The 26208-nt window shown below is 39.5% G+C and overlaps 1 pseudogene; it reads right to left on the bottom strand.

Moving 5' to 3' along the window:
• Window positions 1-25058, bottom strand: part of LOC132607979 (uncharacterized) — a 52610-nt pseudogene extending 27552 nt beyond the window's left edge.
• Between the last annotated feature and the right edge of the window lie 1150 nt (window positions 25059-26208).

Genomic DNA, 26208 nt, shown 5'->3' with positions numbered 1-26208 from the left:
TTTGCTGCTCATCAATAAACAATGTGGTCTTCTTCTTCTGAGCAGTCAAGACCTCTATCCCTTTCTCGATTTTTGCAAGGAAAATTTGTAGCTCTCCTAGATGCTTGTCATCTTGATATTTTCCTTGGTGGCAGTATGAAGTCGTTGTTGCGCAGCAGAAAGTAGCTCTTGGTGAGAATCTCTAGTCATCTTTTGAGATGTAGACAACCTCACGACATCATAATCTCCATGTTTCTTGAAACAAATTTCAAAAAAAAAACCTCCAATGGAGTAATGTCGATGATGTCGAACTCCTGAATCCCTTTAAGAGTCATGGCAACACCTTTTTCCAACTCTTTGAACCTGTTCAAGGATTTCGCAGAAAATTGTGTAACCCATTCACATAAGGTACGCCACATTCCAGATACATAAGTAAGTTTGAAGTTGGGAATAAACCTTTGCGGTTCGAAATTTGAAGCAACATGCTGTAAAAGGCGGACAATATTCTTGGAGACATTAGAACACTTAACTTGATTCACTCCAGGCTTCACTGCATTAATTAAAGCAGGTTAGGAAAGAGAAACATTTTCTGAAAGAGGGAGGTTTAACTTTGTTGATGGATCTTCGTTTGTAACTTGAGCCTTGACGTTATCAAGCGAAGGGTGAGAACTCTTCACCGTGTCGGAAGGATTTGGGCTTGTGATACAATCCTCAAACATATCATCACCAAATATATTACCAGACATGTCGCCTAGACCAACTGAAAAGAAAATGAAAGAAATAGATTAGTATCCAAGTAAAGAAGCAAGAAAGGGAAATATAAAAGAAATAAAGTTTACTTTCTATCCATATTCTGTCAATGGCATTGTTGAAACAGAGGCACCATCTCCAAATATTGCGGTATCAATGCTAATTGAGTCCAAATCAACGAACTCGTTATTTTGATCACCTAAATCCTTAGGCTTTTTCTTCAGACGCTTTCAATGTTGTTCTTCACTAACATTGCTCTCATTTGAACTAGAGGCTGCACTAGTGATCCCAACTTCATTGGGTGAAACAGATGGTTTAGTTTTGTCCTTTCAAGGCGACACAATGCTTGGTGATTCTTCAACACCTTTGTCCGACGACTGGTAGGCTGCTTTCTCTTATGAGAGACGTTGGTTGCCTCAAATGTGGTGGCAAGTGCCTTGAGTGTCAATGAAGGATGCTTAACTCCTTTATCCACTTGTGTATCCCTGCCCGTCAAAGTTTTACACTTAGAAGCAGCCTTGGCAGTTTGAGGAGGATTGTTCAATGTCGCTTTGGACTTGGAAGAATGAGAAGACTTTACCTGAATATTCAGCTGACGTTGGTCCTTTGGTTGATGAAGAAATATAATTTTTCTTCGAACCTCTTAAAATAATGTGGGTACTTCATCTCAACACATGCTCTCGATGGGTTGGCCATCAATCCGAATACTCACGATTCATAAGAGGCCCCTCGTTCGATGGACATATTGGTATAATGATTTTCGAAGAGCTTCCAAGATGAATGCAAGAATCCGAGAGCTGCATCAAAGCTAGTAGGGAACCATCATAATGTTGCTCTATGAGAACACCATGAATATCTCGACAAAACCTGAATTGTCGACTAAACCTGCGTGGGCTATAAGGTTCCACAATCAAATTTTCATCATGCCTCAAGGTGACGAAACTTGAATGAAGACTTATGAGAAAATCACTCCAGGAGTTGGAAAGTATTCCATTATCATCAATACGCAGCTCTTTTCCTTGTAACAAGGCGAGATGGTGGAGGTTTTGTACATTTACTTGTTGAAATAACTTGCGAGCATCAACAAGTTCAAAATGCTTCGCCATCTTTTCTCCAGAAATCTGCCACATTTGCACACCCTGTTGCGGACGAGTAACGTGGTAATAAGTTTCAAAACACTCACCTATCCATACATACACATATGAATGGGAAGAAGTATCTTGCAGGTACCCAAAGTCTAAAGAAGTGGAGATCTCTCCACGATAGATACTTGCAAGGACCGGGACCGCCAAAGAAAATTTCTCTCCACGAGCCATCAAGCTTGCAACTTTAAAAACACTATCATGGACGCAATCAACCTTCTTGTTTGGAAGCATGAATTTGCAGAGCCAACATGAAAGGAAATTCACCAAATAAGTCTCATCTCTTAGTGATTCTTCTACGCCTAGCTCGACAAAGGGGGCATTCTCCTCTTCGGTGCGTGGTAGAAAAATCATGTCAATGTTTCTTGAAGGATCACAAATCATCCTTGGCTTAGTCCGGTTCTTAGACACCTTTGGTGAAGGCTCGACATATTTTCTCGGTCCTCAAAACTTGAACTGATAAGAAATGATATGTTTTGATGACATGAAAAATCCTAAGGAACCAAATACAATTAGGTTCATCTGTTTGAACTTGGTTAACCTTATGATATCTTATATGCTGCTTATCTAGCATGCTTCTTGAAGGATCATATGCCTGCAGGAACTGCTCATATATGAGAGACCAGATATGTTGATTCAGAAGTACCAGATGGGATGAGATCTCCAGCCTGCTCAGCCAACAATGTAGTTGTAAAGCTACTCACAGTGTATCAAGAACTTACAACGTGTTCGAAGAACAGATAAGGAACTAGGTTCCTCTAGATAAAGGTTCTGGTCACTGAAGTTGAAAGTCCAAATCCACAACTGCAAAGTGAGCGGCTGAAAGTACAGTGCAGTTGTACAACAGTACCTTATCAAGGTCGATTGATTAACGGTCCAGATTTCACGAGTGGTCATCTCTACTCTCTGTCTGTCTGTCTGTCTGTCTCTCTCTCTCTCTCTCTCTCTCTCTTTCTCTCTCTCTCTTTCTCTCTCTCTCTCTCTCTCTCTCTCTCTCTCTCTCTCTCTCTCTCCCCGTGCATATAAAGACATCATCTTCTAAGAGAAGACTTATTCTTGCACAATCTAAAAATTGCTCCATGCAAAGTGCAAGTATCCACCTTTCAAGGTATTCCTCAAGAACAGAGCCACAGCAACTCGAAGGACCAGGTCCAGAACTGAAGATGTTTTAGGTCCTTAGGTTGTTGAGTCTTTGTTCTTTTGTGCTTAAACTATAAGCCTACTCTTCCGTGAAAAGATGTTGTTTGAAGGTGTCCAAAATTCTCAAAGTTGCTTCCACAAGCTCTTGAGTGGTACACTAGGCTAGAGTTAGCTTAGTTGTATTAGTGTGTGGCTAGAGTTAGTCACTGTGGTGAATTTTCAAAGGGCGCCTTTGAGTGGTACACTAGGCTGTGGTAAGTCTAGGTGTATTAGTATGCTTGGCTAGGGGTAGTCAAGAGTGAGGGTTGCATAAGTGTTATTGTAAGAGTGAAGGATTATGGGAGTTAATTCCTAGCTTACGATAGAGTTGTAACCTGAGTTGCTCGGTTAGTGGAGTTGAAATCCTACAGGGGTAGGTCGTGATTTTTAATCCTTGAGACAGGAGTTTTCCATGTAAAAATCTTGTGTTGATTCTCGTACTGCATTGCATAAGGGAACTGGTACACGACCAGGTTCCTCATATACTGTTTGGTGGACTCACGACCTGTAACAATTGGTATCAGAGTAGGTTCATTCTAACACCTATAAAGGATATCCATCACGGCTAGTTCACTAAGCCTAGAGAAAGGAGAATCTATCACAAGGACACCAAGATCCAGCAGAGAATATCATGGATGGTGGAAGGGGAGAAGACATAACTTTTCATGGCTAAGGATCTAAATTGTGGGACATCATTTGTAATGGACCTTATATTTCTATGAAAAGTTACGGGGATGGATCTGGGACTAGTCAAAAGATTCAGAAGAAGCCAAGAGTTGACCGACCCAATTTTCGGAAAAGGAAGAAAGCTGAAGTGAGAGGAGGCAGTCAAAAATTACTTTAATAATGTTTACTTTGACAGTGACTACTCAAGGCTTATAAATAAAAGAATGAATGATTTCCTCTCACTCAAGGCCTACCAAGGAGGGAGTGTGTCTTGTGGAAATGGCAAGAAAGGTCACATTGTTAGCCGTAGCAAAAATTGGTAAGACATCCTCCCATGAACTGAAAATGTGGCATAAAAGAACCTAGTCCCTCTATCACTCTACTTGCTAAAAGTTGATTCTGCAAGACCGAGGACCAGGTAGTAGACATCTTCACCAAGACGCTAAGCAGGGAGCAATCTATAGGAGATGGGTTTGATCGAGCTCAACTTGTTGCCCTTCCTCAAACTTCTTCAGCTTAGCTATGTCAAGAGGAAAGGTACAAGGTTAAAAGGTGTTTTTCAGAAGCATCTAACACGCTCTTGTACCGTTACAGGTACACACACTTGGCAAGGTCAGGACAGCGCAAGAATAAGTAACATTGCACATTGCACATCTCAGAGCTCTTGCCTCTTCTTCAAAATTGTCAAGGGTCCTGGTGTCCATTACTCAGGTTAGTAGTCTCTTCAGTGCTTAATATGTCAAGAACTATCTAGAATGCAATGTCATTAAGACTCTTCCGCTTCCTATTTCGATTTGAGCCCTTTAAATGCCTGTCCATCCTGAGCCTCTTCTTACCTCAAAAGAAAATCATTCCTCTTCAGATCTTGCCAAAAAAAAATCTATATTTGAAATCTGAATCGTCCTTCCCAACTCGCTAGAATCTAACCCCACCATATCATTACCAGATCCTAAAGATAGTCTGAATCTAGTAAGTCCCACTTCCATCAATTATTCTAGAATAGATAAAGGACTCTATGAGCCTTGTGTTGACCTTCTCCTCGATGACTCTAAATGAGGGGGAGTGAAACAGGTTTAATATCATGGAAAGTGGAACTGAAATTGTCAAGGGGTTTGAAGAGGCATTAAAGGCAAAAGAAAGCGATGAAGGAACTCAGAAGGATATGATGATGAAACAGATGAAGGGGAAGGAACCTATTAGGAAAAAAATGGATGCAATCCACACTGCATGCAATCCATTGGAAGAAAGATATATGTCACGAGTAATCCTTGTGGTAGTGCAGAAGAGACATCATGCACATCTTCTCCCTGCGAATCACAACGATCCTAACATGACAGACAAGGATGGAAAGACCTTGCCAGGTACTGTGATAGATACCAAGATGTGACACTTTATAAATCCTAATGTTTATTGGTATAGCCATGCTAAAATTCAAGGTACTAGCCACCCAGCTTATTACCATGTACTGGTTGGTGAGAACCGAGTCGGCGCAACTACAAATTGGTGATGCTACATATGCAAGGTGCACACGTTCGGTCTCCATGAATCCACCAGCCTATTATGCATATTTGTTCTCCCGTTGTGCATGACATTACATTGAGGATGCCTGTGGAAATCATGGAGAAATGAGGATGCTCAAGAAGGCAAAAGGACCATGTCTCAGTGGTGCTGCAAAGGAAGCTGACTCTTAGCTAAAGACTGGAAATCTTTATCTAGACCCACTAATTCTTCGTTCTTGAGCCCTTCCTAGTCCCCCTGAATATCTGACCCTTTGTATTCCATCGCTTAATGACTATGGCACTCATGGCAGTTTCAGCATCATATTTTGTACTAACTAATACTACCATGTTTTTGGTATGCTTAATCTAATCTGGGCAACTACTCTGATTTGTGCAACGATCTTAATACTTATTGTTTAGTAGTCTTGCTCTTTTTATGTTGCCCGAGTGGCCATGAGTTAATGCTACTGAACTTCTTTTTGGCTTATGCTTTCTTTTATTACTCTTTTCAATGATGCTAAAAGGGGGAAGAAAACAAAGGGGTGGGAAGGGAGGAGGAATGGTGTGAGAGAGATAGTTTGTCATCATCAAAAGGAAAGAGGACTGCAACCTGGGTAAGTGAAGGATTGATCCGCAGGGAGAACAAATGGGAATCTGGTTCTCAGGGGGAACTTATGAGTTTATCATCATTAAAAAGGGAGAAATTGATATGTTATGTCATGATTTGTTTTGATGATTTAACAAACATTACTCAAAGAACCAGGATACTACTATGTATCTCGAGGTCTGAGACTCAGGGGGAACAAATGAGGTATCTGGGTAAGGGATTTGGTCCTTAAAGGAAATATAAAGGATGTTTCTTTGTCATCATCAAAAAGGGAGAACTTGATAAGAAATGATACGTTTTGATTACATGACAAACCCTAAAGACCCATATACAATTAGGTTTATCTGTCTGAACTTAGTTAACCTTATGATATCTCATATGTTGCTTGTCTAAAATGCTTCTTGAAGGATCAGATGCCTGCAGGATCTGCTCATATATGAGAGACTAGATATGTTGATTCAGAAGTACCAGATGAGATCAGATCTCCAGCCTGCTCAGCCAACAATGTAGCTATAGAGCTACTAACAGTGTATCCAGTACTTACAACGTGTTCGAAGAACATATGAGGAACTATGTTCCTCCAGATAAAGGTTCTGGTCACTGAGGCCGAAAGTCCAAAGCCACAGCTGTAAAGTAAGTGGCTGAAAAGTACAATGCAGCTGTACAATAGTACCTCATCAAGCCCGATTGATTAACGGTCCAGATTTCATGAGTGTTCATCTCTACTCTCTCTCTCTCTTTGTGTGCATATAAAGACATCATCTTCCAATAGAAGTTTCATTCTTGCACACTTCGAAAATTGCTTAATCCAAAGTGCAAGTCTCTACCTTTCAAGGTGTTCCACGACAACTCGAAGGACTAGGTCAGAACTGAAGATGATTTAGGTCCTTAGGTTGTTGAGTCTTTATTATTTTGTGCTTAAACTGTAAACCTACTCTCCCATGAAAATAAACTGTTTGTAGGTGTCCAAAATTCTCAAGGTTGCTTTCACAAGCTCTTGAGTGGTACATTAGGCTAGATTTAGCTTAGTTTTATTAGTGTGTGGCTAGAGTTAGTCACTATGGTGAATTCTTGTAAGGACCCGCCTATTCGTTATTGAAGCTCCCGTAGCCCGTGCATGAAAACCCAGTATATCGCCTTAAATTTAGTCCCCGGGTGGGTTGTAGTGTTGTATTTACCCGTCAATTATTTTAGGCAAGAGTTTAAGAGTTGTGGGGCTAGGGAGTAGGTTCCCAATATAACGGGTAACTAACCGCCATAGTGAGTCCGCGGTAGCGGAGGTCAGTCCGCTACAGCGGTATGCGTGGACTAGAATTCGCGTTTAAAGACTTATTTTGGGATTCTTCCACTTTTATCCACAAATCCCTCTCCTAAGCCGTCATTAGGGTATTCTCAGAGTAAAACACTTTGTGACTAGAGGGATGAGGCTCTCTAAACATCCTTCGGGTCATCTTCCTTAAAGATTTCTCCATCCCGATTTCCGGCTCCAAGACGGGATGATAGGTGCTTCATGAACATTTGCGATAGCTGCTCTATAACGAAGTAGGTTATGGTTTACTTGATTTAGACTTTGATTAGTAAATCGCATATATGTTATAGAATTTATGGGACAAAGCATGATTAGGTTTTAGGACACGGAGATCAGATGGATAATTGTTATGTTAAGATGAATGCTAACTTCTGTGTGCATCGTTCCATTAAGTAAATAAGTGAAACTAGATGCGTAGTCGATATAATGGGAAGGGAAATAATGTAGTAATTGTGGTTTGTTATAAATCTAGTGAGAGGGTGGTTATGTGCAATTATCGAGTTGGCCATAATAGGGCCTTGTTGCACCATGGGCGGGGGCGACCTATTCCTAAATTATAGGTGTCCCCACTAAATATTCACACTGTCATCATTCTCTGTATTGAGCATGCGAGAGTCGTCAGCATTTACTCCCTGGTGGATTTCAGAGTGATTCCTTATTCGTATTTTTGATGAGTTGAGTCGGAGTCTGGGCTTGGTTGTTGCATGATGTGGTGTATTCTTAATGTATGCGTCTACGTAGAATATCGCCAACTGTTAGAAAGGAAACTTCTTAAGTCCTGTTGTGGTTCATGATAGGGTGATCGTATCTTGATTTTCATATGATTCATATTGTATGACTGATTTATTCATGTGATTAACTTATATGAAAGGATAGCGAAAGAGTTTATATATACCCTTCTTGTGGACTTGGAGTACTCCCTCACTCATGATTATTGATGAATTGATTCTTGAGCCTTGATATTACTTGTGATATGGTGATTTGTGTTCCCTGATATTGCTTCATTAATTATTTACACTCCTAATTGATTGTGTAACGGAATTACATTGTGATGAGAATGATATATAAATATGAAAAGGCACATTTGATAAGGGGTGAGGATGTGGCCTATGTTAAAGGCTCGTGATCCGAGGTAAGATTGTGAAGCGAGGGTACATGGACGCCATGGGTCCCCTGCAGGTCATGGCTAATGGGTCAAACATCACCATTTAGGATGTGGGTACGGATATCATACTAACATTGATTGCATTATACTTGTGTGCTCATATTTTGTGGTTGTGGCAAGGCTGATCCCGATTGGATGGCATATAGTTATGGTTATTCCGGTAAGTGCAAATGATCTCCCCTGATTGTGAGAATAAGGCGTTTACAATTAACCTCAGAACCCGTGATAAATAAAGTAAGGTGGTTGAGTTGACCCCGTTAGCGTGGCTAAGTGTTTGGGAATTATATGAACTTGCTATCATTGACTGCATTGATTTACTCTTATTACTTGATACTTGATAAGTGGCTTGGGTCTGGTGTCCATTATGGGATATGGGTTGGTTGAGTCTAATCATTAAATTTCGAGTAGGGTAAAGTAAGGGAAATAAGATAAGAATTAGTGGTCCCACCAAGTGTTAGTTGATAAAAAGGTTGAGTTCTATCCCGTATTTATTAATATGGTTAAATTGGCTGGGGAATCCTTCATAAAAGTGATAATGTGATGACTGTCGGCCGTACTTCCAAATATTACTTGGTGTAGTAATGAGTTATGAACCTGTTAATTCAGAACAGTTTAATTATGAGTAAGAAATAAAGAGGTGTTACGATTGCAATCGTCTATTTATTCTGTTGATCTTTTATCGTGTTGCGTGAACTAATCTTAGTCGACCTATGATGCTTACCAGTACGTGTGGTGTACTGATATTACTCTTGCTACATCCTTTTTGGGTGTAGGTGGGTTTCAGGTGTTGCTTGAAGGTTTCTCTAATTGCGGTGGTAGATATCTTCCTTCAGCTTCTGTACATCTCATTCCTAAGGCGGAAGCTATATCTTTTTTAATTATGTTATCCCTCTAAAATTTAGAAGCTTTTGTACCGATTTAGACTAGATCTTTGGGAAAGTGAAATTGTTTTTAATAATTAAAGCATGCCCTCGTAAGGTTTACTTTATTTCCTGTTGTTAGTTGTATTTGTTTTCAAAACAGCGTTACGACGGGGTTGTGTTGGTAAGGGTTTGCCTATCAGATAGTAATATAGTGGGTGCCCGCACGATCCACAATTTGGGTCGCGACAATTCTCAAAGGGCGCCTTTGAGTGGTACACTAGGATGTGGTAAGTCTAGGTGTATTAGTGTGCTTGGCTAGGGGTAGTCAAGCGTGAGAGTTGCATAAGCGTTATTGTAAAGGTGAGAGATTTTGGGAGTTAATTCCTAGCTTACGATAGAGATGTAACCTGAGTTGCTTGGTTAGTGTAGTTGAAATCCTACAGGGGTAGGTCGTGGTTTTTAATCCCTTGAGCAAGGAGTTTTCCACCTAAAAATCTTGTGTTGATTCTCGTACTGCATTGTATAAGGGAACTGGTACATGGCTAGGTTCCTCATATACTGTTTGGTAGATGCACAGCCTGTAACAAGAACTTTTCCCAATCACATAATGGATTTCGTCGATGACACCTTTTGTAAGTCGGTAAAACGTCAAAAACAAGTACGAGCAACTTCCAGGGAGAAAAGGCTTTCCTTGATTATCCACATGTGTGAACTCCTTAGCAGACGGATAACTTCGTTGTAGAAGGACCCATGAACAGGAAGACCTCCAATGGTTCTCAAGTCCCACAAAGATATCGATAACTCTCCAATTAAAGCAGAAACTATGTTGGTGGATGGACGCCAATTCTCACAAAAATCCTGAAGCACGTTCTCATTATGGTCGTATGTGAACAATGACGCAAAAAAAGCATCATAAATCTTTATGTGGTCCAGAGTCTCTTTGCTGTGGGAAAGCACATCTTCGACCCACTCCCAGTAGCTTGACATATATCGGACCTCACCAAAGCTGGAAGGAGGAACATGCCAAGTGCTGAAACTTTCATAACAGCGAGGAGAACTAGCAACAACAACATTTTGATGAGTGGAAGGCTTCAAAAGGGGAACCTTAGCAGTCAAGACTTTGGCCAAAAAGTTGTCCATGACGTCCTTCGTTTCAGTTGTCTACCATTCTGGGAGATAGAGGGGAGTGTCCAGCATCTTTCTAACAAGCGGGAAGGCACCAGTCACTGGAGGATGAACTTTCAGGGTGAGAACTTTGGCTCGCGAGTTCTGCTTCTTCTCCATGATCTCAAGATAAGGGTATGGCATCTCACGGTCACTGAAATACATTGTCATTGCGAGGAATAAAGATCTCACACCGTTGTTCTAAAAATCACCATAAAAAGAAAAAGTTACTTTGGTGAAGACATAACTTGAGGAATCAAAAAACGTCAAAATCTGAAGTGAGTTCTAAAAAAAATTAGCTTTAGCCATGCAGGAGGAATTTAGCTTCAAATATTTGCTATGTTATAATTCCCCTTTTCTAGTGTCTCAAAAAATCAAACAGCTTGCGATTTCAATTTTTCTACAATGAGATATGGATTTTGCACGACAAAGGTATGAATCTGTTGAATTGAAAAATAATCCAAAACGTGATATCAATTTTAAGGTGTCACCTGAGAAGAAGCAGAGAGTATTTTGCTCTTATTTTTTGACATGTTATAGCCTTATGAGTCTAGATTCACAACAATCAAGCAGTTTGTGATTTCGATTATTCTTTTATGAGATATGATTTTTTCACTACGAAGGCTCGAATCTGCTGAACTACAAAAAAAAAAAAAAAAAAACATAAGACTAAATTTAGGGTGTCACTTGAGAAGATTCAGCGGATGTTTTGCTCTCATTTTTTGACACGTTATAGTCTTACGAGTCTAGGTTCATAACAATCAAGCGGCTTACGATTTCAATTTTTCGACAGTGAGATTTGAATTTTATACTACAGACGCGCAAATCTAAATGATTGAAAATCCCAGACTACTAAGCGAATTTTGAAGAGTTACCTGAGAAAGTACGAAGTGTATTTTTCTCTGGTTTCTTGATATAATGGAGGGCTACGTATCTAGATTGAAAAAGCATCAAGTGGCTCGTCTTTCCACTACTCCTGCGGCAAGATACTAATATTTTCCCTAAAAGCACAGAAAACAGTCAAGACTGCACAAAGCATAGCGAAAAGCTTAAATCAATTAAGGCGGCTGTAAGCATTGAAACCTAAAAATCACTATAGACCCATGGCTTAGTTAATTCCAGGAGTTCCTTTGGTTTGCAACTGAAATTCTTATGGAATAGGCCTTTACCAAAGAAGTGCTTATATAGAATTTTGAAGACTTGCCCTAGGTCTTCTTTCCATCTTAAGCTTGATCTATTAACGGTATTCTCAAGATATTCCAACTTCATAAGGAGATTTTCATCCATTGGAGAAGGAAATAATCAAAACCGTCAATTAGATCGTATGTTACCATGGTAAACGAGTAAGAAAATCTTTTCTTCCTTACACACAAGAAATTTCATTTTACGGGAAAAGAAAATAATTTGTTCAGTTGAAGTTTTTAAATGAAATGGTGGTTGAAACTTGAAAACCTCGCCTTATTGGAGTAAAAAAAAAAAACTCACACATATTTATGTCACGACCCAACCCGCCATGACTGGCACCCACACCAACTCCTAGTGGGTGAACCAATACGCCTAACCATCTACTCATTCAATCCATTTTTGGTTAACCAATTCATAACAGTTAAACACCAGATATATCAATAATTAGTCATGCCATAAAATAATAACGTAAATGCAGAAGTCCTAACTCTGACAACCCTAAAATTCGAAAGTCACCATACAAGGAATCTAATCCAAAACATGTCTAAGGAATGTATACTATCTAAAATAAATAACCGTCAATGTCTGGAATAGAAATAGACATTAGATAAAGAAGATCTTCGGGCGGTCTGGCATGGATAGAAGCTCACCCTAAATCTATCAGCGAACGGCCTCAACGCTAAATAAGAGGTCGGGAAGCAGTCTCTGGATCACAATCTGCACTAAAAAGAATGCAGCAAGGTAGTATCAGTACAAACACTATGTCCGGGTAGATATCATAGGCCGACTAAGATTAGTATCATGCATGAATCACAAAATAAAAAAAATAGACAGACCAGTCAACAACACATAATCAAATAGCACAACAACAAGTCAACCAAGGATAAACACAATCAAGTCATCCAATGATATCAAATCAAATCAACGAAAACAAACACGGAAATAAGTCTACCAACAAAGACCGGATACACATTGTACACATATGCTAACTGATGTAATTGCCCAGTAGTCATGTCCTGCAGGGGACCCATGTTGTCCATGTACCACTCATTCTGGATCCACTCCTCGGACCCTAGCTCACAACCGGTCAAATGTGCCTATTCATACCTAGGCCTCATCCTCACCCCCGGTCAAATGAGCCTTTTTTTTATATTTATGGTCGCATCGCTTTCATTAGTCAATTTTATCATTTTGTACCTCAATCTCACCAAGAAGATCATATTAACTTCTTACCACAACATCATCAACCTGTAGGTCCCAACATATCGAATAGTGGCACGAAGCCCACATAATCACTCAATCAATAGCATATAGGAACTTCAATCACACACATTGTGCTTGAAGACCAGACATGCTTTCTCCTATCAATTTCACAACACATATATTCAACTAATCAAAGTCTAACTCAAGTAGACCGTAACCTACCTCAACTGTAGAGCTGGAACAATACGGATTACTCCGCTATAGCCTTTCCCTTCCGTAAAGCCTCGGAACGCTCAAAGTCTAGCAATTAAGATGCTAAATAAGTTACAAACACTCTAGTCAACATTATCAATTCAATAAACACCCTTCCACCTTACACTTTTCTAATGGGTGAATGATTACCAGGTGTAAATCATCCTAACATTGGCCTTAACAACCACAACTATCAATTTATGAGGCTATTTAATCAAATTATCTCATACAAAAAGTTTCTATGGTCAAGCTACCATTTTTATGAAACCCTAAGTCTCAAATCACTTAGTTCATGCCTCTAATGGTTCAATTCTCTACTAGAAAGTGATAACCCAAGATATTACATGAATAACACTCAAAATATTCATAACCCACCAACAATTAGAAGTCTATTAAGTTCTAGGGTTACTATTCCCAATTCACTATTGTAGACCCATAAAAGGGATGATAAACATAGAGATGAAAACGTAATAATGGAAGGAATGGTTGAGACTTACCTCTCAAGGATATTCTTGCCCTATCTTTGAATTTTGCCCTAGGTGCTTGTGGGGAACTGTTTTGGAGTTTTAGGAATAAAAATCGAAACTAAGTGTTTAAAAATCGAGATTCTGTCCCCGCCGATCACTGCGGCGGTGCACCCGTCGCTGCAGCAGTCCCTCTATAGCGGGCAAGTGCTCGCCATAGCGGACCAACCCAAAACCAATCCTCCACTACGGCGAGCCTGGTCGCGCTGCAGCGGTCCCGCTACAACGGTCCAGTGCCCGCCATAGCGGACACCCCGATTCCTAAATGACCGCGACGGCGAGAGGCCGATCGCTATAGTGGTCCCGCCGCAGCGGTAATCCTTCTGCTGTAGTGGTACTACTGAACCAGTATTCTGGCTAATTTCCCAGTTTTTCAACTCTACTATGCAACATTTCATCCGAGATCTCACAAACATAAACAAAACATGCATATAAACATAAAAACACTATACGAACTCACCTGTGGCCTCGGAATTCCCAACGGGGTTCTAATTTCCTACGCCACCCCCAAATGAACTAAAACACAACAAATAATAATCACCCATAAGACAAGTTTTCAGTTCTTAGACTTATACAATCGAGTTTCTATTAGCTCGTTTTGCCCTTGGGAAGGTTTTATTTGGTAGGGTGATCCTATATCTGCTATAATGACCGAGAGGGCTGTTACACCAAATACCAATTAAAATACCGTTCATCCTCGAGCGGACAAGGGTGAGGAATCTAGGGAAAAGTACCTGTCTCGGCGAAAAGCTGAGGATACTTGCTACGCATATCTAATTCTGTCTCCCAAGTAGCTTCCTCGATTGGGCGATTCTTCTACTGAATCTTCACAGAGGCCGTTTTCTTTGATCTCAACTTATGAACATCTCTATCTAGGATAGAAACAGGCTCTTCCTCATATGTCAAGTTCTCATCTAGCAAAACCGAATCCCAACAGATTATGTACGAACCATTTCCATGATACCTCTTTAACATCGAAACGTGAATATCGGATGGACGCCTGATAAGCCCGGAGGTAAAGCCACCTCCCCCACATACTTGAGAATCTCAAATGGCCAGATTTATCTCGGGCTAAGCTTTCCCTTCTTCCCAAACCTCAAGATCTCGGACTTTACGGTCCGCATACTTCTTTTGCCTACTCTATGATGCCAGAAGCTTATCTTGAATCACCTTCACCTTCTCTAAGGGCTCTTTCAGAAGGTTTGTACTCCAAGGTCTTACCTTAAACGCATCGAACTAACCAATAGGAGAACTACATCTCCTCCCATATAGCGCTTCAAATGGGGCCGTATCGATGCTCGAGTGGTAGTTGTTATTATATGCGAACTCTGCCAAAGGTAAGGACAGATCCTAAGTCAACGGAGGTGACCCAGCTAGCCTGCCCTCCACCACAACTTGGCATCTCCCAAGAACTGGAAGGTCACAAACTCAACACCGTACCTTTCCACCCCCCCCCCCCCCCCGTCACACCCCATTTTAACCGGGTCGATTTAAGGAGTATGACATATTGGTGATTCCTGTTTATTTTATTTAAGGAGTCGCCACCTAATTAATTTAACGGTGAATTAGGACACCTAAATGTTAACTAAGGTAAAGTTAAAACTAAACCTCAATTAATAATCTGCTTAACCAGTATAATTCTAGGTAAGGGCTCTATATTATCCTAAAGGGAAGGGGTTAGGCATCCTTTAGAATCCGTTAACTCACGGTTATCCGACCAAACTTAGGTTAATTAATTGAAATTAAAGATGTAAATGTGGCATTTGGATTTTTAAGAAATTGGTTTGCTATAGGGCTAACGTTTAAAATATAAGCTACTAAAATAAGATTTGTAAATATCTCTAAAATTTTAAATAATAAGGTTATTTGAAATAAACTTACGAATATTATTAATGTTTTCAAAAATATGATAATGCTATTTTTTTTTTAAAGATAATCTTATAAATATTGCTATGGCTTTAAAAAGTGTTATAAAAAAATGAAATTTGCAAAATATAATAATTTGCGTATAAACAGAAGAAATGCGGGTTGCGACGTTTTAACACTTGAAACGAATTGATTTTGCAGTTTAGAAAAGATGGAGTTTTCTTTCTCTTTTCCATTACTCTTTATTAACTATGCTTAATTTTAAAAATGCATGGTTGATTCAAACTTGGAGAGCTAAAAAAAAAAAAAATACTGGTCATGTTTGCATATTAGTGACATTTCTCAAGATGAAATATTTAGATGCTTGGTTTAACCCACCCGTCCCATTCAACTAACTTGCTAATTCTGCTAAGGTTTATCTAAATTAATATAACAAACAAAGAGTTAATTGCATAATACAAATAAAAATGCAAAAAGATAAAATAGAGGAGTAAATAAGTTAAATGGGCTCAACCCATTTTTAAAACTGCTGTAATCTGGACTGCTGACGGGAGTGGGCTCAGCCCATTTTTTAAAACATGCTGTGGGCTGTCCGCATCTATTGGGCTTGGCCCAGAATTCATATTTTCTTTGCTGCAGATAGGGGCTGGATAGAGAGAGATCACATTGGGCTTTTAGCCCAAACCGAATGCGGAGGAAGAACGAGTCTCTCGGACTCGTATGCGATGTTCATGCATAAGATTGAAAGCAAAGTATTAGTATACGATCAACCGATAACGCTAAACATGTAAGATGTAAACTCAAACAAATAAACATGTTATATACATACTGTGTATATTTAGGTATATTTGAAGTATACCTTATGTATACGTAGGTATATAACCTCAGGGTTTTAACAACATTAGAGCATTTAAAGCACACATTCTGCCCAGTAGTGGCAGTGCACATTGCAAGGCGAAAATTATAAGAAATATTAAGGCAAACGACATCTGCGTGGCAGTGGCTGTAAGTGAAGAAGGAAATGAGGATATGGACTGCTCATTAGCACAAGGAGGCAGATTAAATGCAGCTCAAGTATTCACCATGACAGGTAGAGTGAAAGCCATAACGGAAGCACTTTAGACAAGTAGTAGTAAGTGAAAAGAAAAAGGGCATGGATGTAGGATGCACCTGGGCAATCAGTGAGTATAATAGACAATGAAAGGCTTCAAAGACTTAAGGTTCAGTATCCGGGTTTAGTTCAAATAGAGCATCCCGCATTTATCGACGACATGATAACCTTACTTATTAAGAAGAAAGTAACTAAATCCAGATGGGTGTATCAGTATACGCAAGTGCCAACAAAGGTCGAGTTCAAGACAGTAGAAATATCGACATATTTTCTAAAACAAGCCAACTAGCAGGCAAATGGATGCAGAAGTCAGGGGGAGATGGAAATGCAGGCTGCTAAGGCTAAAATATACACATGACCCAACAGGCACAACACCTATAATCGCAAATATAAAAAAAAGAAACAGCTTGGACCAAACTGTGAATATTAGGAACAAATAATGTGCTGGTTTTGAATATTAGGAACAGATGAATACAGGACCAAATTACTGGATGGACTGAAACTTATTTATTGGCCCTATTCTAACATTAATAGGTCCAAACAGCCTGAACTATAATGGAACAATGAGCCTATACCCAGAACACACAAGATAACTAAGTTAAGAAAAACAGATTGGACTACGACTGGTCTCACTAGGCTGCACTATACATGACACCATGACTAACTTAAGATACTTCCATTACTAAATATGATCAATCATAAGAACTATCATATAATGAAATTAGGTTCAGTAGACAAACAAACAGATACGAGAGAATGCTATAATTAGGATAGACTAACAAAAACCGCTAAGCTGCCATTAGTACGCCTATTGCCCACATAACAGGAAATAATTGATAAACAACTAACCACACCTAATTAGGCATATTGGCATATAGCAGTAAATGGATCAGTAGATAACTAGCTAACGTATACTTAACTAAACATATGTAGACAGCAAAACAAACAAATTCACAAACACACACAAAAAAAGATTAAAATACAAGGAGGGATTCAGACAAACAAAATCATTCATATCACATTGACAACATAAACGAAAAAATTAATCATAAGGCAAAAAAAGCATGCCGGATGCATAGGGTTAGATGGGCACAGAGCTTCTAATTATGTCGTAACCATATAACAAAGGCCTATCAGGCAATCTATTGAAGCAAAAGAAACAGATTACTAGAAATCGTCTTGACATGATTATTTTCATATAAGACATACTGATCATACTGAAAAAGAAAAAATGGAACCCGACCTAATACATGGTGGCTAACAGAACTGGGCATAGATCCCAGGCTTGAGACCAAATCAAATCAGCAATCAATACCAACATGTCATATATTCATTTTTCATCGCATCCAAACCCAGGCAGACTATATTCATGACAGAATAAATTATTTGAACAGATAGAGTAGAAGAAATATGACGCCGACCTGTTGTGGGTGCAGCGAATTGAGGCGTCTGGTCTCGAATCTACACTCGAGACTTCAAATCTACCGCAAAACACTATGAATCACGATTTGTATACCCTGAATCCGAATAGATGTCAAAGGCAAAACAGAGCAAACGATGTGGATTTTGACTCGATATTGGATAATACTAAAAGTAAACTAATGTCGTCTGTGGGGGAAGTTTACTTGTGACTCGAAAACCTGTCCAAAAATAGCGATTTTTTGGGGATTTTCAGAATTCGTTTTCTTGTCCAAAAAAAAAGCCCCTTTTAATGGATGATGAAACCAATACTTATAGACTGATTTTCGGTTTGAGTTTGAGAGGAGCGGGGACAAAAAGGAGTGGAGCGCAGAGGCATGGGAAACAAAGGAAGGTGGAAGGGGCAGAAGCGGCAGAGGCAACGTGGGGGAGACGATGACGATGAAAGAGAGAAGTGGGGAACGACAAAGTGAAGTGGAGATGAGGTGACGATGACGATGAAAAAGAGGAGCGGGTGGTGTGACGAAGTGGTGAGGTCAGACGCGTGGGGGTAAAGGTGCGGTGGAGATGACAGAGGGGTGCGTGTGCGGCGGCTAGGGTTTAGGGGTAAAGGGAAAGAAGAGGAGAAGAGAGGTATGGGGGAGACGGTGGTATGGTGGAGGCGGCGATGGGGAGGTGGAGAAGACGATGGGAAGGTGGAGAGGCGGAGAAGGAGAGAGGGAAGGGAGAGGAGGTGAGGCGCGGCGGAAAAGGGAAAAATAAGAGGGGAAACCTCCCTTATTTTTTGTGTGAAACGGGTCAGACCCGGTCCATTTATGGACTGGGTCAATTTTTAAACCGGGTATTAAAAGAATGGGCCATCGAATTAAAACCCGGACTGATCTAAAAGTTAGGGTAAAAGATATAGGCTGGTCAGAAAATATTTATGAGTTGATTGGGCTTTGATTTGGAATCCGATAAATCAAAAATACGGACTGAGTGCAAGAAATAGTTTGGCTTCTGAACTTGAATAAAAGACCCATTTTAATTAATGATATACCAAGGATGACAGAATATTGCCTAATACAAAAAATAATTATGCCAAGATAAATGCGACGCGCGTGCGTGAGCTGGTAAAATGCTGAAATGATAAAAGTTGTGAACTATAATAATAATAATAATAAATAATAATAATAATAATAATAATAATAATAATAATAATAATTAGTAACTGTAATATAATAATGAAACACCAGCTTTTGATAAAGGCTAATAATTATAGTAAAATATAATATATATATTTTTTAATTTTTCATAAAATGTTAGAAACATAAATAGGTATTTTGGAAGAGAGGTGGGACAAAATTGGGTGTCAACACCCCCCCCCCCCCCCAAAAAAAAGATCTTATAGAGCCTCTTATGACAATCTATGATGAACTCGTACGCATCTTCTGACTCAGTACTATAGAATACCAGAGGTTTCATTTTAGTGAACCTCCAAAATAAATCATGCTCCTTTCCGGTCATCACTGCCCCTGCAACTGGCCTCAGAAAAGCCTTGAAACCCGAAACTTCATCCAAACGAGGAGTCACGGCTGCGGCATGCTGAACTCTCAGAGCCTGAACTCTGTCCGAACCTGGGGCTACTATCCCTGCGCACCCACTTACTGGAACCACCAGTATAGCCCCGGTCTGGCTAACCCATGTAGCTAGTTCAGCACCTGAGCCATCGCATCTAGTATGCCTTGAGCAGCTGCAGCCCCTGGCGAAACTGGCATTGTCGCTGGCTGGGCTGGTGCGACTGCATCTTCCGCGGCCTCATTAGGAGCCACTGGAGGCACGGGGTCAACTGTTGGAACTCCGCCCCCAATCGGCGCTACTCCTCTGCCTGCGCCTCTACCTCCACCTCTTTCTCTGACTGCTGCCCTACGCGTTCTCGCCATCTGCGAAAAAATGAAGGATAGTCAGATACCAATTTGAATCATCCAGATGCCAATTGGAATCAAGTAGCACGAAAGAAAGACAGAAAAGGGAATTTTTCAAGTGTCTGGTAGCCTCTCGAAGATAGGTACAAATGTCTCTGTACTGATCCGCAAGACTCTACCAGACATGTCCTTGTACGACGAGATCGATGAACCTAAAGCTCTGATACCCACTCTATCACGACCCAACCCGCCATGACTGGCACCCACACTAACTCCTAGTGGGTGAACCAATATGCCTAACCATCTAATCATTCAATCCATTTTTGGTTAACCAATTCATAACAGTTAAACACCAGATAAATAAATAATTGTCATAAAATAATAACGTAAATGCGGAAGTCCTAACTATTACAACCCCAAAATTTGAAAGTCATTGTACAAGGACTCTAATCCAAAACATGTCTAAGGAATGTATACTGTCTAAAATAAATAACCATCAATGTCTGGAATGGAAATAGACATTAGATAAAGAAGATCTTCAGGCGGCCTGACATGGATAGAAGCTCACCCTAAATCTGTCATCGAATGGCCTCAACGCTAAATAAGAGGTCGGGAAGCAGTCTCTGGATCACAATCTGCACTTAAAAGAATGCAGCAAGGTAGTATCAGTACAAACACTATATACCGGTAGATATCATAGGCAGACTAACATTAGTATCATGCATAAATCACAAAATCAATAAAATATACAAACCAGTCAACAACACATAATCAAATAGCCTAACAACAAGTCAACCAAGGATAAACACAATCAAGTCATCCAATGATATCAAATCAAGTCAACAGAAACAAACATGGAAATAAGTCTACCAACAACGACCGGATACAAGCTGTAATCACATGCTAACTGATGTCATTGCCCAGTAGTCATGACCTGTAGGGGACCCATGGTGTCCATGTACCACTTGTTCCGGATCCACTCCTCGGACTCGAGCTCACAACCATGCCACATCCTGACCCCCGGTTAAATATGCCTGTTCATAACTAGGCCTCATCCTCACCCCCGGTCAAATGAGCCTTTTTATATATATTCATATTTATGGTCGCACCGCTTTCATTAGTCAATTTTATCATTTTGTACCTCACTCTCCCCAAGAAGATGATATTCTCAGCACAACATCATCAACCTGTAGGTCCCAACATATCGAATAGTGGCACGAAGCCCACATAATCACTCAATCAATAGCATATAGGAACTTCAATCACACACTATGCTTGAAGACCAGACATGCTTTCTCCTATCAATTTCACAACACATATATTCAACTAATCAAAGTCTAACTCAAGTAGACCGTAACCTACCTCAACTGTAAAGCTGGAACAATACAGATTACTCCACTATAGCCTTTCCCTTCTGTAAAGCCTCGGAACGCTCAAAATCTAGCAATTAAGATGCTAAATAAGTTACAAACACTCTAGTCAACATTATCAAATCAATAAACACTCTTCCACCTTACCCCTTTATAATGGGTGAATGATTACTGGGTGAAAATCATCCTAACATTGGCCTTAACAACCACAACTATCAATTTATGAGGCTATTTAATCAAATTATCTCATACAAACAGTTTCTATGGTCAAGCTACCATTTTTATGAAACCCTAAGTCTTAAATCACTTAGTCCATGCCTCTAATGGTTCAATTCTTGACTAGAAAGTGATAACCCAAGATATTAGATGAATAACACTCAAAATATTCATAACCCACCAACAATTGGAAGTCTATTATGTTCTAGGGTTACTATTCCCAATTCACCATTGTAGACCCATAAAAGGGATGATAATCATAGAGATGAAAATGTAATAATGGAAGGAATGGTTGAGACTTACCTCTCGAGGATATTCTTGCCCTAGCTTGGAATTTCGCCCTAGGTGCTTGTGGGGAACTGTTTTGGAGTTTCATGAATAAAGAATTCGGAACTAAGTATTTAAAAATAGAGATTTTGTCCCCGTCGACCGCTGCGGCGGTCCACGCATTGCTGCAACGGTCCCGCTATGGCGGGCAAGTGCCCGCTATAGAAGACCAACCCAAAACCAATCCTCCACTGTGGCGAGCCTGGTCTCGCTGCAGTGGTCTCGCTACAACGGTCCAGTGCCCGCCATAGTGGACACCCCAATTCCCAAATGACCGTGACGGCGAGAGGCCGGTCGCTACAGCGGTCACGCAGCAGCCGTAATCCTTCCACTGCAGCGGTACTACTAAACCAGTATGCTCGCTAATTTCACAGTTTTTCAACTATACCATGCAACACTTCACCGGAGACCTCACAAACAAAAAAAAAAAATGTGCACATAGACATAAAGACACTATACGAACTCACCTGTGGCCTCGGAATTCCCAACGGAGTTTTAATTTCCTACGCCACCCCCAAATGTACTAAAATAGAACAAACAATAATCACACACAAGCCAATTTTTCAATTCTTAGACTTATACGATCGAGTTTCTATTAGCTTGTTCTACCCTTGGAAAGGTTCTATTTGGCAGGGTTATCATATATCCTCCATAACGACCGGGAGGGTCGTTACAAGTTATGAATTTGCTCCAGCGTTTGTTTGGTCACGTGAATATGCCTTAAAAAATCACAGTTGAAGTGTCATTCTCTTGCAAGGAGGAAAATTGATCAGAGAGGCAAATCCATATACAACAAGGAGCCAAGTTCCCATAATTTAGTGATGCGTGGAAGGACCTTGCTTATATCATGGAATTATTACTCAAATACAATTTTTGATAAATAATTAAAGAAACTTGGCTTCTTTGTTAGCCAAAAAAAAAAAAGGACGACAAAGACGTCCACGTTAACAAAAAGACGCAAAACAAAAGGTCTTCGTACTTCAAATCTCGTCATCAAGTTTCGGCAAGCCTACCCCTCGACGAGTCTTGAAGTAGGGGGTATTTGTAGACATCGAAATTTGAATTGAATTAATCCATATGAAATTTAGATTAAATTCTAAGTTATTGACATGTCGACCAAGTCAAATTTTGGCTAATAAAGTTGGATTAATATTTAAGTTAAAATTCTATGACTTAAATGAAGTCCAACTGCATTTTGGGTCAGTCCGTTAAATTGACAAAATGAGCCCAACCTACGATTCTTCAAGCCCAAGGTCCGCTAGATTTACTTGGAGACCAAAATACCCCCAAGCTCTAGCTCGCACCTATATAAAGATGTCATCAATCCCATTTGAAGTCATCTTTTGGCTATTGGAAGAAGAGTGCAAAAATCATCTACAACATCTTCTCCAAAGGCTTCTACTACTCGGAGTGGTTGATGGAGTTCCTTCTTGGAGATCAATCCAACGGCTACTCGACATTCGTGTAGATCAACACATCTCAAGGAGGTCAATGTCTTCTAAGTTGAGAGAAACGCCAACATCTTCTAAGTTCGAGAGAAACACTACTAAGGCCTTTGAATAGCGGAGAACTACTTAGAGATTAGAATCAGGGGAAAACAACGGAGTTGTACTCACAAATTGACTGATAAAATCACTTCTTTTATTTATTTGTTTTGTAATTGCAGATTTTTCTATTTAAATACAAGTTTATCACAAACACTCATACTACACTTGTTGCACCTTTTTGTGTGCAGATTTTGTCCCTAGCACTAATGTGGCTTTAGGCTTCGTCAATCGTTGAGGAGCCTGTCTTGGAGGATTCAGGGTGAGCTGCTAGCTGATCTGTGGCACCAGATTCTTCTTCATTTACTTATTCGTGTCTCCTTGTTTTAGACAGTTTATTAACTACTATCTCAGACGTGTATCATATTCTTAGTGGTTCTTGTACTTGTGACACCAGGTTTTTGGTGGTTGTACTTATTCCGCATATTTATGAATATGAGACTTTGTTTATGACTCTTAAATGACTTTATTTATTTCTTTCCGCATAATATACTTGTTAAAATTTGCTTAATCGATTGTGGATGGTTCGCCTACCGGGTGAGGGTAGGTGCCTTCATGGCTTTGGAATTTGGGTTGTGACATGACTGTACCCTTATGGGTTGTACTACATTTCCACCCTTAAGGTAGTAATAATGACTTCTTTGCTGGAAATTATACCGGGTATTCATACAAATCTCCAACACAATAATTGGTCAAACCATTTAGAGTAACCCGAAAGAAGATTGGCCGGCCACAACATTCTCGACTTTCTACGAATTCATTGAAATCACACAAACTGAGCATCTTACCCCCAAATTCTTCAAGTTGTTTCATCCCCTCTAGATCCATTGCTCGTATAGAAAATGGAGTCATGAGGTGCACAAAGCTAAGTTTTCTACAACCTTTAAGCAATAAGGCATTCAAATTTTCCAAGTTTGATAGAGCACCAGACAATACTTTAATACTGGTATAGCGTAGATCCAAGACACGTAGACAAGGCATGAAAATGAAAAATATGTATGGAATCTTTTAATTTGCAACAAGCGATTCTCTTGCAACAACAAGGTCGTCTGTTTCAAACATTTGTATAGTACGCATGGAGAAATCTGATCTATACAGTTTTATATCAAGGATACCTTATCAAGATCTTCAGACCATTCATGCAACTCAAGCATCTCTATCAATTGCATTCCAGCTTTTACCATGAAGTGATCATAATGAGGATGGCTTGTGATTTTTATAGTCATTTCTCGTATCAAATCATGCATCTTAACACATTTATTTTCATGTACATCTACTTTCTAACAAACATACATTTTCTAGCTTATTCAGTATTGCATGGTATTGGTCTATTTGCGCTTGCCTACTATTCCTTGCATTTATAAATCCCTCCATGATGACCTTGTTGACCAACTCAACTTCAGAATCTCAAAGTCTTCTGGATATAGGCAACAATACAACAAGCACTTTTGTAATCGGGGATTCCTTAAGCGAGTATAACTACAATGAAGAATAGGGAACACCTCACTCTTCATATCATCTTGCACCATGGAAGATTCTTCAAACTCTTGTAGCGCGTCCTTCCATTCAAAAATGTCATTTACTCCCTTCATAAAACCAGCCAAATATTGTTATAATTCCGGGGGCAGCCCAGCACATCTCTCTGCCACTTTCATTGCTATTTTTCCTATTTCAATCGGGAGTTGTACATTATTATTATTGCCACGTCCAAGCTTCTCCGAGAATAACTCCCAAGCTTCTACTTCAGAATTCTCGACTTTAACATTCTTTTGGCAACCAACTCTACGACATACTTCAAGTGATCGACTAGTTATGATTGTTACGGTTCACTTTTATTCGAGACATAAAAGCTACTTCGAATTTGCGGACTCTTTTGGAATTTTATTTATGTTTTTTTAGAGTCGTCACCTAATTTATAAGGAAAAGTAGGAAAACCAAATTTAAAAGGTTTACTCAAATAAGAGGAAAATCCTTTTAAACTAAAGTTCGAGGTAAGGGTTCTGGTGATTTCTCGTGGATGGCGTTAAGACACCCCGATATTAAGAATCCGTAGAATATTGTTGACCTTCGAGCTTCAATGTGTGATTTTGTAATTATTTACTTATATTCGTTTAAAATCTTGTATATCTTGTCATGGCATATCATTTTTTGAAATATTTGGCGAAGAATTCCTTTATGTTTTGAAGAAAAGAAAGTTAAGTTCTTTTTTGGAAAAGGCATATAAGGTTAGAAGCAGTCATTTCATTTCCAGACCAAAAACACACCCAAGAATTCTCTTGGACAGAGTTTCACTTGATTTGGTCCAAATGGTATGTCTCTTTTACCCTTACAAGTTTTTTAATAAATAGTCTCAAGTGTATGTCATTTGTAAAATGCCATCTGATATACGTAAATTTATAAGGTTTAGCAAAATGTATATATTTAATGAAGGTCAACCTTATCCTTTTTGAATCTTTTCCTCAAACTAAAGCCCAAATAGAATTTCTCTTGTTTATTTCAACTTAAAGTGGGCTTGGCTCAAAAGGTTTTTGAAAAAGCCTTTAAGTTGAAAATCATTTGAAGTGCATTTCATTTGTTTTCACAAGTCAAGTAAGTTATTCTTCTTTTGAAATCAGATTTTTTACTATCTTTTGTAAACCCTTGATCTTAAAGAAGCCAAGTTGACTTTCAGAAAAAACTTTCCCTTTATTTCCAGTTTTCGGAAAAGTTCCAGTTTTGAGAAAAAGCTAATCTTGTTCAAAATGTATCCACTGTTTTCAGTTTTCGGTTTCGAAGGAGTAATTGAAAAAGGGTAATTTGTACGATTGCCCTTCATTGGGAGCGGTCTTTAATTTTTGCCCCTCAAATTGCTGGTCTTTAATTTTTGTTCTTCGCTTAAAATATCTCGAGGTTTTGAATTCGAACTTCAGCTTAGTCATAAAAAATAAAAAAATAAAAATTCGCAAGGCCAAACTTTGCAAAAAA

This window comes from Lycium barbarum, chromosome 8, assembly GCF_019175385.1.
Source record: "Lycium barbarum isolate Lr01 chromosome 8, ASM1917538v2, whole genome shotgun sequence".
NCBI lineage: Eukaryota > Viridiplantae > Streptophyta > Magnoliopsida > Solanales > Solanaceae > Lycium > Lycium barbarum.
Note: the sequence above shows the minus strand (reverse complement) of the source record. Positions and strands in the feature narration are given on the sequence as shown.